The 15362-nt window shown below is 40.5% G+C and overlaps 1 non-coding gene across 1 annotated transcript; it reads right to left on the reverse strand.

Moving 5' to 3' along the window:
• Positions 1–1446: 1446 nt before the first annotated feature.
• TRNAR-CCU (transfer RNA arginine (anticodon CCU)) lies at positions 1447–1518 on the reverse strand. The gene has a single exon. It is a non-coding gene; the product is annotated as a tRNA-Arg (tRNA).
• Positions 1519–15362: the final 13844 nt, after the last annotated feature.

The following is a 15362-nucleotide window of genomic DNA, read 5'->3' on the forward strand; positions in this document are numbered from 1 at the left end:
GCTAATATGAAGTATATATATAAAATATATATTATATAATAAGTATCGTATATACATATTATATAATAAACATCTATAAGGTTATATATTTTTTTAATTTTTATTTATTTATGATAGTCACACAGAGAGAGAGAGACAGGCAGAGACACAGGCAGAAGGAGAAGCAGGCTCCATGCACCAGGAGCCCGACGTGGGATTCGATCCCGGGTCTCCAGGATCGCGCCCTGGGCCAAAGGCAGGCGCCAAACTGCTGCGCCACCCAGGGATCCCCTCTATAAGGTTATATATATACATCTAATATAATATATATACATATTCTTAAAACTCAGCAAGCAGTTTAGAAGGTAGTCCAACCAAAGATGTTTTAGAGAAGAGCAATTTCATCACTGACATTGTTCAAAATTTCAGGCACATGGTAATAATAAAAATCAGGCAGATAAAGCTTGATTACTTTTGAAAATTCTCTATAGACAATGCACCTTATATGTCGTTAGCTACTCCCACTGCCCCACCCTTGGCACAATACTATAAAGCTCCTGGTTATAGTATGCAATCAACAAGTGTCAGCTATTAGTATTTTTCTACAAGTCTTAAAAACAAAGAGATTTCTAGGGTCTTTTATGTTGCAGAGAGAGAGAGAGAGAAATGGAAATATGACTTATGCCCCAATAAAGAAGTAGTGTTATCTTTTAAAGAGAATAATGTTTTTCTGTAATAATAGCAGTAGATGCTTTCTTTTTTTGAAAAAGATTTTATTTATTCATGAAAGACACAGAAAGAAAGAGAAAGGCAGAGACATAGGCAGAGGGAGAAGCAGGCTCCATGCAGGGAGCCTGATATGGGACTCGATCCCAGAACTCCAGTATCACGTCCTGAGCCAAAGGCAGATACTCAACTGTTGAGCCACCCAGGTGTCCCAGCAGATGCTTTAAAAAAAAAAAAATTATTAGGGTAAAGTACACATAACAGTTGCCACTTTAACCACTTCATTTTATTATTTTAACTAATCTCTACCTACATCATGGGACTTGAACGAGCCCAGAGGTCAAAAGTCACAAACTCTACCAACTGAGTCAGCCAGGCACCCCCATAGCAATAGATGCTTTTTAATTTAGAAAATATGATGTGTAAAAAAAGCATAGAAAATGCATTAAAAGTCCCTGTGGCCCTGTTATCTAAAGACAACAATAACTTGTTTATCTACTGTATGTATCCCAAGATTTGTACATTCAATTATTTTCATCTTCACTATTAACCTATGAAGTAGGTCATTTTTTACATTTTTCATTTCTTCACATTCCTCTTTTCCTTTTTCACAGAGGAGATAACTGAGACCTGGAGAAGTTATAGAAGTTCATAAGTGGCAAAGCTGGTATTCAATGACAACTCTGACTGGAAGCCCAATCTCTCTCTTTTTTAAAAAAATTATTTATTTAATAATATATACACCCAATGTGGGGCTTGAACTCACAACCTGAGATCAGGAGTCACACACTCTTCCGACTGAGCCAACCAGGTGCACCTGAAAGCCCAATCTCTTAATAACTCTACTATTGTATATCTTTATAACCTTAGGGAATACATTCAGAGGATATAAACAGAATTGTCTTTAGATTTATAAATGAGGGTACTTGTCACAGTGATAGTTGTAAAAACATATTTATGTACATATTTATGTACATTTATGTTCCTGAGAAGGAAGCAATAACACATTACTGGTGGCTAACTCTTAGTTACTGAATTACTGATGATTTTTTATTTTATTGTATATAATTTTCAATATTTCCTAATTTTTTAAAAGATTTTATTTATTTATTCAGGGAGAGAGAGAGAGGGGGAGAGGCAGAGACACAGGGAGGCAGAGGGAGACGCAGGCATCATACAGAGAGCCTGACGTGAGACTCGATCCAGGGTCTCCAGGATCACGCCCTGGGCTGCAGGCGGCGCTAAACCGCTGCGCCACCAGGGCTGCCCAATATTTCCTAAAATTTCTATGTTAAGAATGTGGATATTTTCAAATGTGAGATTTTCTTTTATTATTATTTTTTAAAATATTTTATTTATTTATTTTTGAGAAAGAGAGAGAGTCAGAGACACAGGCAGAGGGAGAAGCAGGCTCGGATCCAGGGTCTCCAGGATCAGCCCAGGCCGAAGGCAGGCGCTAAGGCAGGCGCTAAACCGCTGAGCCCTGGGGCTGCCCTTGTTTTAATATTTAGATTTTGTTTATTTATTTGACAGAGAGAAATAGCACAAGCACAAGCAGGTGGGGCAGCTGGCAGAGGGAGAGGGAGAAGCAGGCTCCCCGCTGAGCAGAGAGCCTGATGCAGGACCCTGGGATCATGACCTGAGCTGAAGGCAGACACTTAAGGGACTGAGCCACCCAGGGGCCCCATCAAATGTGAAATTCCCTAAAAATTTGAAATATATGTCTTTAAAAAATTGCTGGTAAATTTTTGGTGAATCCTCAACTCATCAATCATTGAATCCCAATCTTTCGTATAGCGTTTGATTAAATGTTGTGCACAGCTCACTTTCCAACAATGTGTGGACTAGGCTGAAATTCAATGTCACTTTATTGTCTTCTCTCAGGTCTTTACTCCTCAGCTGTTAGTGGCTTTTATTCTATCAGTTCTTTGATTGTTTCTAACCTTCCCGGGGAGAAGATATTCATTTACTTCTTTGATTGCTTTTTTATAAGGACATCCAATTTCTTTCTCTCGTTAGTAGATTATGGAAAGAAATATTGACACAACCCAAGTTTCTCCAGTCAGATGGAACATTTTTTCCCCATCTTGTTAAAAACTTCCTTGTAGCTAGCTCACTCCAGAAATTTCGGACAAAGTTAGCTGTTTTTATCATTAACATAAGATTTCTAAATATCTGGGTAATGATATGTTAGCTGCATCTCTTCACATGAGGCTCACTCTTCTCATCTATAAAATGAAGACAAACTCATGAAGCTCTGAAGTCCCTGCCCAATCCCAATCCTTAGTTAAAAACAGACCAGTCAAGGAATGGGTGTTAGTTCTTTGGGTCTAGTTCTTCGGGTTAATATATCTAATATACATCGCAGGACAATGTAGATATATTAGCTCTCTGAATGGTTTCTGAGCAAAGAGTTTCTAGGATAGAGGATTAATATAGTGTGGGACAACCAGATTAGGTGGAGGCCAACCTTGCAGGCAGTAAACGAAGTCATCCAAGACGTAAAAAGGGAGCAGGGGGCTGCACAGCAATGGAGAGACTGTCTGTGACAGGCGGTGGTGAGGAGCCACAGTGAGTGAGTATGGGGATATATGGAATTTCTCCTTTTTTTGGTAATCTTTGGTACTGTGCCAAGTTGTAATTGGTCAATTAGGGACTATGGTTATTCCAAGGTGAGTCGCTTAATAAGCCTGTATGCACTGCCTACTTCCAATCAGCTCAGTGTTCGCTTGTGGGCTCTTTTGCCTTGCTCTACATGTAGTATTGAGGAAAGATACTGAATTTGGAATGAAATGACCCCAAAAGGAGGCTTTGACTGTCTTTTTTATTGGCTACATGGCCTTAAGCAAGTTGGGTAAGCCACTTTTCAGATTTTCTCTTTGTCTTGGTACTCTGTGGTTTCTGTACAAAGTGTCCATATGTGGATTTCTTTTTGTTTATCTTGCTTGGGAACAGTTGGAATTTTTGAGTCTGTGTAGATGCTATCTTCTTATTAGTTTTGGAAAATTCTCGGCCATTCAATATTTAAAAACTGCCTCTGGGGGCAAAAGCAATATGAACTCTGGAAATTGCTTTAAAACATAGCAACAAAGAAAGACGTAAAGAAAATGAACAAATGTGGCCCGATCTTAATAATTGTGGAGTCTGAATGATGGGTGTATAGGGTTTATAGTATTATTTATCGAGTTTTTTCTTTCATGCATGCTTAATTTTATAATTAAAAAACAAAGAGATAGAAGAGGCATAATAAATATTCTATCTCCTTCTCCATCTGGAACTTCAATGGCATGTACACCAGACCTTCTCATTCTATCCTGTAAATCTCCTAATGCTCATATTTTCCATATTTTTATTTGTCGTGTAACATTCTGGGTAATTTCTTCTGACCTATTTTTAGTTCATTTATTCTCTATTTAATTGTATTTAATCAGTTACTGGGTGCTTAATTTTGGTTATATAATTTTCATAGACATTCCTTTTCAAATGCGCTAGACTATCTTTTTTTGAGATTACTTTGAATGGTTTCCTATTCCTTATCCTTTTTCTCCAATCAGAAGTGGGCTCTCTCCAGAACTTTTTAAAAATACCCTTCCCCAGCTATTCAAACAACAACTAACAATAACAACATACTAGGCATAATTGTGTTATACCCTGGGTCTCACGATTATGACCTCAGAACTCTGTGAAAATCTAATTATATTGTGTATGTGTCCTACTGCTTTTAAAGGATCTTATGCATGGTGCCTTGCTTGTGTGCTTGACTATTTTTGACTGTGTGCTGCTCATATATTTGAAAAATTATATGTGCAATCCTTTATGGTTTAAGATGAAGCTGCTTTCCTCCAGAGAGAATATACATTTGATTATGCCATGTGCTCAATGGCATCGCCCATTTAGGACTATTTCAAAATAAATTCAGAAGTTGCAATTTTTTGGGACCAACCAAATTCAGTGATGTGAAGGAAGGGTGCAAATTTGAGTGTGACTTGCTACGACTTTTCAGTCTTTCCCTACCCAAGCTTGGGCTCAGCAACAAAGCCATTTTCTTGTAGCCTCCGAAGTGGGAAAAGATACAACCCTTTGGTGTCCCATCTTCTTTGGGACAAAGGGGTCTCCCCTTAGAGAATTTGTCTTGGGTAGGATCTGGGCTTTGATTTCCCTCCTCCTTGCCTTGGGGACCACTAATACTCTGGGGGAAGAAAAGCAGTTTTATTGTTTTCTCTTGCCTTCCTAGAAAAAGATGAGTAGTAAACTCCTTTGAGGTCCAATTTCTTCATATGTAAGATGGGGCTAATATTGCTTCACTCACAAAGATACAAGTGTTCAGATTTTAAAATGCCCTCTGTAAATTGTAAGTCACATTATTAACTTGTTCTGGAACCATGGCCCTTAAAATTTGGGGAACCTCTTCAAGTTTTATGCATTACTTCTTGAATGTGTGCACTTTGCTTTGTGTGTGTCAGAGGGTGCCCATATATTTCATAAGATTTTCTTTTTTTTCTTTTTTTTAAAGATTTTATTTATTTATTCATTAGAGACACAGAGAGAAAGAGAGGCAGAGACACAGGCAGGAGGAGAAGCAGGGTCCATGCAGGGAGCCCAATGTGAGACTCGATCCTGGGTCTCCAGGATCACTCCCTGGGCCACAGGCAGGCACTAAACCGCTGAGCCACCCAGGGATCCCCTCATAAGATTTTCAAAGGACCTACTGGCTTCCAAAATATGTTTTAAAAGCAATTTAAGGGGATCCCAGGATGGCACAGTAGTTTAGCACCTGCCTTTGGCCCAGGGCATGATCCTGGAGTCCTGGGATCGAGTCCCATGTCCGGCTCTCTAAGTAGAGCCTGCTCCTCTCTCTGCCTGTGTCTCTACCTCCCTCTCTGTGTCTCTCATGAATAAATAAATAAAATCTTAAAAAAATAAAAATAAAAGCAATTGAAAGTAGAAATTATTATTAGAAATCAAACAAGTACAGGAAGAGGGCAGCAGATTTGGCCAGTGTTTATTCATTTAGATGTTGTGGAATTTTAAAAATCTCTGCCAATGACCAAAATCATATTTTTTTGCTCAGTAAAACCATATTTTCCCTGTTCTCTTCTCAACTCCCTTCCACATGTATGAAGTCCAATGGTAAGAGAAAGAAAACATACCAAAATAAATGCATTGGTCCTGGTTCAAGTTTAGCATCTGGTAGGAAGAGCATTTTGTTCCTTTCATAATTTATTCCTTGCAGATTTCCATTCTTAGGTACATAGATTCTTAGAATATTAGAATTGGCTGGATCTGTACAGATCAGATCACTCACCTTCTTAATTTACATTTAAGGACACTGAGGAAAGGACAAAGATAAATTTATCAGGATTGAAAATGCAGTCAGTATTTCTGAGTCTTTCTGCTAATTAAAATGTTTCTTTCCTCTAAAAAAAAAAAAATAGCAGAATCTGAGATTTTCCCTGTTTTCCTTGATAGCATTGCTGAAATTATCCTTTAAGACTCTGACCAGGGATGCCTGGGTGGCTCAGCAGTTGAACATCTGCCTTTGGCTCAGGGCCTGATCCTGGAGTCCCAGGATCAAATCCCATATCAGGTTTCCTGTATGGAGCCTGCTTCTCCCTCTGCCTCTCTCTCTGCCTGCCTCTCTCTCTTTCTCTCTCTCTCTCTCTCTCTCTGTCTCTCATGAGTAAGTAAATAAAAATCTTAAAAAAAAAAAAGATTTTGACCAAATGCCCTCTCTTCTGTGAAACTTCCCTACTTCAGATGAAATGACCCACATAACTATACACAAAGACTTCTTGATATACAAGAATTCCACTATAACTTTTCACCTCCTTCAATAGAAGGAATCTTGTCATATTCCAGAATTAGAGTAAAAGAGAAGTCAATGATGGAAAGCTTGAAAATGTGTAAATGTAATTCCAAAGCTGACAGTCGTCAGTAGTTCTTCAACCTTTCATTCAACAAATATTTATAGAATATTTACTAATGTGCTAGCTAGGTGCTGAGATTGCAGTGATGAACAAAAGACACATATTGTGCTTGTCCATTCACCATTTGTACACCACCACATTAATCACTGTTGTATCTCTTTTGGGCAATTCCGTTTCTCTCCTGACATATCTGTTTACATTCTGATCTCCCTTTGATCCATTCTCCACCCAACAGCCAGAAGGATCTTTTGGTCATGCTTAAAACTCCTCTTTAGAACCCTCAGGAGCTCCACTTCTAGAACAGTGAAGAGAGGAGCTCTAAGAACCAACTCCTCAGAGAAATAATTAGGACTCATGATATCTTTGGAATTTCTGGAAGTTGTCCTAAAGTTGTATAGCACATGAGGAAAACTTTATTAAAGAAAATCTATTAGATCTTGATAAGAACAGCAAGAGTCTGTGGCACAACCCCCCCTCTCCCCTTCCCATGTTGGCTTTATGACAGAAGCTCTAATCTGGGAAGGTATCACCAAGAAAATGGAGTTCTTTTTCCTCTCAACTCCCAGTAAAGGGAAATGGAGGGGCAGGCCACCTGCACTTCTCATCTCTCAGCTCAGGTTAGTATGGCTTAGAGGTAAGAGGCTCCCTTCCCCCAAAAGATCTCACCTATAGGTGGAGGCATCATCCAAGGCATGGCAGGCCAAGAAGATGAGGACTGGAAACCCTTGCTCTAGCTTGCAAGGAAAAGGTTTTACAGGGATTTTATTTTATTTTTTCTATTTTTATTTTATTTTATTTTTTTAAGATTTTATTTTAAAGTAATCTCTCCATCCAACTTGGGGCTTGAACTCACAACCCCAAGATCAAGAGTCACATGCTCTATCAACTGAGCCAGACAGGCACCCCTTCACAGGGATTTTTATTTTATTTTATTTGTATTTTTTTAAAGATTTATTTAGTTAGTTATTCATGAGAGACACAGAGAGAGAGAGGGGGGCAGAGACACAGGCAGAGGGACAAGCAGGCTCCATGCAGGGAGCCGGATGTGGGACTCGATCCCAGGACTCCAGGATCACGCCCTGGGGGGAATGCAGGGGCCAAACTGCTGAGCCACCCAGGGATCCCCTTCACAGGGATTTTAAACAACCAATTGGATTCAGGATCCTGGAACACAGAGAATTTGGGACTGCAAAACCAACCTGGGGAAAATGTGATTACCTTAGCAGAACCAGCTTCCCTTTTACTTCCAGGTCTGAGGCCCCAGAGGAGACAGTCAGTCTCCCAGCCAACTTCCTGGTCTGAGGCTGTAAGGCAGTCAGCCTTCTTTGCCTCAAGCCTATCAGAGAAAGGCCTGGAATGTGCTTCCACAGTCTTTTCCATCTGGTGAATTGCTGCTCATTCTGCAAGACCCTTCTTTCCCAGGACTCCATCCTGCAATAAGGGTGTGTCCCGGCTCCTGAGGATTCTTTTGTAATAAGCTGGTCCAAAAGAAAACAATTTCTAAGAGTTAATGAAAAGCTCCTTTTGTATCTCCTACTCTAATTTGATCCTCTCAACTTGAATCCCAGAGGAGGTATGTGTGCTGAATTCTGAGGGTGAGGGAGTGTGTTTTACTTTTAGTTCTCAAAGGTCAGACAGTAAGCCTTAGTCATGCTGATGGGCTCTAACTTTCCTTGGAATCAGTTTTTCAACTCAAGGGATTTTTAGAAATCTTCCAAATGAGGCCATTGTCTCCAAATCACAGTGATAATTACTGGCAGAGTCAGAACTTCAACTCAGGTTTCTGATTTGAAGCCCAGTGCTTCCCCACCCCAGCACTGTTATATAGTATCTGGCTTTCTCGAAGGCTCTGTTAGTACCAACTACCATTCCTGGCACACAGTAGTGTCATGATTACTATTGAATGAATAAAGAAATAGCTGTTTTACTGCCTGATTCTTCCTCCCCCCCACCCCCCCCCCGAATATAGAGTAAAGAAAGAAAACAGCCAAAAATATGTTTTGGGTTTCCAAGCAGTATTACCACCACAACATAATGACCTTTAGGATCTCTGCCAGTCAAGTCATAAAATCAAGTTGAATCTCTGAAGAACTACTGTCCTTTCTTAGCACAATCCTTAAAGGATACAAAATCCTAGAACCCAGCTGGTAGAAAATACTAACCCAGATCTGTGTATAAGTAATATTGCCTATGAAGGTGAAAGGCCAGATACATTTCCAAAATAAGATAACTGTTCATGGCTACCACATGCATCTGGTTAGAAGTAGAAGGCTGCCAGGTACTATTAAGGTATGTTTGTTGAAATTAGTTGAATTTAACTGAATTGGATTTGTTGCTGCTCTGATTATTCAAGGAGTCAGAGCTTTAGTCTTTCAAAGTCCTAGAAGCAGGGCTCCAGAGGACATCTGTTGTTTTCTGCTGCAGTCCATCAATTCACCCTCCTGCTAGAAGTACTCTGCTTTACCTCTGGGAAACTCCCCCTCCTCCGTTCTTAGCTCCTATGGCTTGGGCAAGGCTGAGCCAACTTCAGGTTCCAGAGGGGACTACAGATTTCAGACTTGGCTAGTTAGTTGTCTCAGAACCAATGAGCCATAATGAAGGGTTTTCATAAGACTCGTATAACAGAGACTCTCGCTCTTTACTCTGAAGGTAGATTTGAGAGTTCATAGAGACTTTGCCGGCTGCTGCCATATTGTTATCACATAGAGCCCAAGGCTGAAATCAGCATAACAGAAGGCAAAACCAAAAGATTGGAGAGGAACTAAATCCATATGACTTAAATTGAAGCCTGAATCCACTTGCCTGAAGCCAGCACGAAGTCTAAAGGTTAAGATATGAACCCCGGTATCTTTTTTTTTGCTTAAAGCAGGTTTAGGTTAGGATTTTCGGCTACTTGTAGTCAGGAGGGTCCTGATTTATGTAAGAGTATTTCCCATCTTTCTTCTCCTTCAGTGTTCTCTCCTGAACAGTCTTCTTTAGTATAGGCCATAGACACCCAGGCAATAGGAAGACAAGCTGGTTCACTGTGATCTCTGATTTCTCTCCAATCTCCATCCTACCATCAGAATGATGGTTTTACAACATAACTTGAGCTAAGAAACAAGTGTTAAAAATAAGTGTTTTATTTAAGATCATATAGCTAAGCGGTGGTGAAGCCAAATACATGGCCTGGGATTTTTGGATTCAAATACTTTGCTATCTATTTAGCACACTTTTGGTCATATTTGAAGTGGCTCCAAATATGTTGATCCCTTTTTCTGGTTGTAATCGTGTACTTTGATCTGCCTTATACAAAGATGGTAGCTTCTAGCCTTATGTAGCTACTTAAATCTAAATTAACTGACATTAAATACAATTTATAATCAGTTCTTCAGTCCTTTCAGTCCTGTTCCAAGCACATAGTAGTCACATGTGATAGTGACTGCCATGTTGGACAGCTCAGATATAGAACACTTCCATCATCACAGAAAGGTCTAATGGATGGCACTGCTCTAGAGACAGATTTCCTTCTTTATCCCAAGTAACCAGGCTCAGAGAGCCCAATAGAATCTTCCCTCTCTTCAAATGGCAAAAAAGGCCAATAGACACATGGTGGACCATGAGCTATTCAGTCATCTATTCCATATTTTCTAGACAGTTACATGGGATTGACAGATCCTAGCTACCCATCTCTGGGATGGGTAAATCTGAAATATGCTATTTAGTCAGGGATGATTAATCTGTTGTTACATCAAGCATGCTGAAATTACTATAGAAATAAATGTAATTTAAAAAATGCATCTCTCTTTTTTTTTATTTTTTATTTTTTATTTTTTTAAAATGCATCTCTCTACCCCACTCTGGTCTAGTGTGTGAAAATATACTTCTTGGGATTTTGAAGAACATGATGTTTCATTCTCAGGTTGGTGACTCATTAAGAATACATTTCTCAATGACATTTCCATAGATCATCATTCTCCAAGCAGGAACTATCTTCCTAGGTCTGGGCCCATTTTCCTTTCAGATTAAAACCCTGGAGGGAAAAAAAATCTAATCATTTCAGTTCAAACAGGAAGTAAAGCTCTCCAAATGAAAATTTGTACCAGATATTCAAATTGGAAAATGATAACTATGGTATAAAATAAACCTTCTTTATTAGGCAGCATATACAAATGAAAGATTATATTGTCACCTAGATACCACAAGTGAGTTATTTTCTCAGGGAAAAAAAAAAAAGAGCCAGCTTTGCTTTGTTGTACGTCAAATGAAAAAAAATGATAAACAGATAACACAGGACCCAGGGTGACCATTTGTTTTTGGTTTGACATGAATAGTTTGTATTTGCAAACATTCCCCCATTCACTTGTGTGAAATAATTAGAAAAAAAGCACACAACTTTCACAAAATTGGAGAGGGGGGGTTGGTTTCAAGCCCAAGTACTCCCTCGTTGGGGGAGTAATTTGGTATCAGAAGGTAGTCATGGCGACCATAAAAGTTACTCATGTGACTAACGATGCAACTAATGATGCCCACAATTACTTAATTGCAGGCATGCTTAACTGCTTTTGCCATTTTTGGAGAGTGCTTATGGCTAATTGTGGCTGCAAGTGGGTAACTACAGGTGCAATCAGATGTGTTCCTAATTTTTACATTTGTGCTGACAGCAGGAGAATAAACCACCCCCTCTAAAGAGGGAAATTATAAAAAAAGAGGGCTGAAATTAGTTCTTTCAAGTCCAGGGAGGATGGAACAGCCTCCAACATGAAAACAAACACAAGTCATTTAATGTTTAAGCAGAGGAAAGTTCTAGATCATCAGCTGACTTTCAACTAGACTCCATCTTCTCTTTCCCCTGAGGTTCTCCAACTTGGGTTCCTCTTACTGTCCCTACCAAAAAGGGCCCCTATAGCTCCTGTCCTATCGTGGAATTGATACTATCCTTTAATTTAGATGAAATATAGTAATAGATACTATCTTTTCTATGTTATCTGCATGGTCATTTAATTTACAAATACTTTTTACACATGGTGTAATATTTATGTGTACAAACGAACCCAAATATATACCCTGGGACAGGCAGTTAGCTTTTGAAATTCTCTCATGAGGAATTAACAACCTGAAGATATAGCTACACCACACTTCAAACATCCTCAAAATCTCGCTGGAAGGTTTTTAATTTGTATAAGGAATTTAGAAATATTTTTGACTAGGTAAAACGAATGACGGGCCAAGGCACATGGTTGGTTAGAAAGATAGAAGCCCCACTGCTCTTATATGGATGAGAATATGGCTCCAGCAAGCTCACTGGTCAGATTTTTTGTACAGTGATTGGGGTCTAGTATTCCGTTGGTCCTATATATTTCTCCTTCACCAAGTCTGTGGCTTGACCCTACAAAAGACTGGTTAGTTTTGTCATTATCTTGTGTCTACCATAGAACTGATCATGCTTACATTACTTGTGGTGCCTAAGACAGAGAGTGGATCCCCAAAGCCTGAAAGACCAGTAATAGACTGTTTTTTATATCTGCTAGATAGTAAAAATTTGTAGCTTTGGCCAAATTTGGTCTTAAGACCTCACCTGGTGTGGATGTTGTAAGGTAGAGGATGTATGCCACCACCTATCTAAGCACCAGAGGCTACTGATATTTATCCAAGGAGCCTGGCAGTTGCTGAAGGGCCAAATTGGCTTGGATCAGTACAGAACATGTACATTCTCTTAGCATAGCTTCCACAGGCTTATATTTTCAAAAAAAATGAAATAAAAAACAAAGATACATGTAGTTATAATATATATCATGAAATAAAAAGCAAGGATATAAAAAATAGGTAGTTACAGAAGGCACCAAATACAGAGAAATGGACACATTTTCTAGATACAAGAATCACCTTCTACCCAAGGAAGGAAATGTAAACAACTCCTTTCACACACATCTTGCCTGGCCTCTGGCCCTCCTGGGCCCTCCTAAGCCCTGCTGTTTTCCAAATGTTGTGTATCATCTTTTGCCTGTCTCATAAGAGATGCCGGTTAATCACTCAAACTACTCTGTATTCCACAAACAGTATCAAATATCCATTACGTGTGCCAGCCACTGTTCTGGGCTCCGTGGTGACTTGGTGGGATGAATTAGGCTTCTCACCCAAGGGATGGTTTCCTGTAAGTAAGCCCTCTGCTCTATTAATCATCAACTCTTCTGGTTCGGAGCCTGAGGTACAAGCTTTATCCAAATGGCAGAATGGTGAGGACTGGCAAGTAATGAGGTGGAGAAAATGTTGGTCACCAGAGCTCCCTTAGGGAGAGCTTTCTATTTGATTAGAAGAAATACTTTGAAATGACATTTGGGGTGGAAGGTGAAGTCCCAAGGGCCTTCTCCATCAAGAAAAAAATGTCTGTTAAACTGCTTTGCATGAGGCAATTGCTCCTAAGAGGGCGGTGAAGGGGGTGGGCAGGGAGGTGGGGGGAAGAGTGTGCAACCACAGTGCAACAGCAGAGGGATGCCTGCTGCACGATGTAACCCTTCATGGTGATGCACGAATCTTTGCTAAAATATACTAAGTGAATGAAATAAATGTTTAGCGTGCCTGATTGTCTTGTGGAGATTGGTGAAGAGGTTGGGTTTGGTAGCTGGACTGCAGCTGGGTTTTTCAGTTTCATAATGCCATGCTTAGTGTGTGTGTGTGTGTGTGTGTGTGTGTGTGTGTGTGTGTGTTTAGCTTAAGCCAGTATGGTTCTCTCTCTCTCTCTCTCTGTGTGTGTGTGTGTGTGTGTGTGTGTGTGTCTCTTGCATATACCACAGTCTGCTGTCCTGCCCCTGCACATTGTGATCCAGAAGGAGCACTCACGGAGGCAGGTAAAAGGAGGATTATTCTATCATGCTGTGACATGACAGGCGGAGGGTACCAGCAGCCTGGGAGAAATGGGCATGGTGCCCAGGGCTTGGGCAGCCACGAGTCAGAGGATGATTAGACAATGGAAATCAACAGCTTTTCAAGGCTAGAGGACAAAGCCACAGGGATTGTTCAAGGTCCAGCAAACAATCACCACTAAGGAGTCTGTGGTGCTGCTGGCTCTAAGTGAGGCAGGGGATCAAACAGTCAAACATTTCCTCCGCACCGGGATGTACCAGGCCAGGAGCTGGGGATTCCAGAGGGGTTGGGGCACTGCCCCTGTCTCTCTAGATGAGAGACTGGATCTCTAGATCCAAGAACCACGGCATCAGGAAGCTTGGAAGGGTCTGGCAAGTTCGGAAAGGCTTCCAAAAAGAGGGAGTCCTTGCTGTCAGCTCTGGAGGACAAAGAGGAGGAGTTGCCAGATGTCTGAGGAAGGCCTTCGAGGCAGGGAGGTTAGCCTGTGCAAATGGGCAGAGGCCTGAGTCAGGAAAACTGAGGCAGAAGATGAGGGGCTCAGAGAGCAAAATGGCTCTGGCCAGAAAAAGACTGAGGCCTGAAACAGCCCCTTTCCTCAAGGCGCTTACAAAGAAATCAACCCCAGGACACCTTGCTCTCGGACCTCTGGCTTCCAGCCCTGTGAGAAAATGGTTTTGGACTGTTTAAGTCACGGGGTCTGTGATACTTAGTTTGCAGCCCGAGCAAGCTCATGGAGCCGGTTGGAGTTCCAGCTCAGCCACCACTGGTCAACCTCCCGGGGTGACATGGCCTAGGCCTCACTTTCCGCGTCTGTGAAACAGGGATAGGAATCAAAGCTAAGTTGTGACAAGTGATACACATGAAGTGTTTAGCTCTGTGCCCAGCTGTCATCATTATTATTGTTATTATATTATTTCTTAGGAATATTTTTAGCTTCAGGATGTAGTTTTAGTGTAATGGAACTTACATGGCTCCAAGTTACTTTGAGGATTCAAACACAGTAAACATGTAGTCGCACCTGTAGGAGTAACTTCTGACACGCTTAGGTGTCTAGGGTAGAAAACTTTTCTTCATGAAAAACCTCAGGCTGGTCCTCTGGGAGTGGAGTGAAGGCCACGCAACAGGGGGCTAGATCCTTAAGGTCATGAGTCAATCTGAGTGGGGTACCCGGGTGGCTCAATCAATTGAGCATCTGCCTTCCTTTCAGGTCATGATCCCAGAGTTCTGGGATCAAGCCCCATGTCCTTGGGCTCAGCAGGAAGTCTGCTTCTCTCTTTCTCTCCCTTTTTCCCCTCTCATCCCCACTCATGCTCTCTCTTTCTCAAATAAATAAATAAAGAGTTAATCTGAGAAGTTGCATCCTGTTCCCTGCACTCTGGACCTCCCCCTCATCCTTGTTAGAGCTGGGAAACCAAGGCTTCCTTACAAGCAGAACACGACCCAGATCCAAAATACACCTCCTGCTGAAACAGACTTTACATGCCTCCTTTACATGCCTCCTGAAGGTAGCCCACTGGGTTTTGTTGTTATTTCACTTATATATTTATTGTTTTATTGTGGAGAATCTCAAACACACGCAGAGAATCTCAAACTACGTAGACAAAGTAGTTTAAGAGCTCCAGGTGTCTATTATCAACTCATAACTAAGGCTGCACATCCACTCCCACCACCATCTTTTTTCTAAAGAATATTCTAAACATTCTCTAATTTCACCTTTAGCATTTAATTATGTATCTTTAAAAGATATGGAGTTTATTTGAAAATAATAGTATTATCACTGACCCAAGCAATTAAAAATATATTATTCATAGCATTATAGTATTTGGTCAGTATTCTCGTTTCCCTTTTCATAATCTCATAATTTTTAATAGTTTCTTTGAATAAAGA

This window comes from Vulpes vulpes, chromosome 12 (assembly GCF_048418805.1).
Source record: "Vulpes vulpes isolate BD-2025 chromosome 12, VulVul3, whole genome shotgun sequence".
NCBI lineage: Eukaryota > Metazoa > Chordata > Mammalia > Carnivora > Canidae > Vulpes > Vulpes vulpes.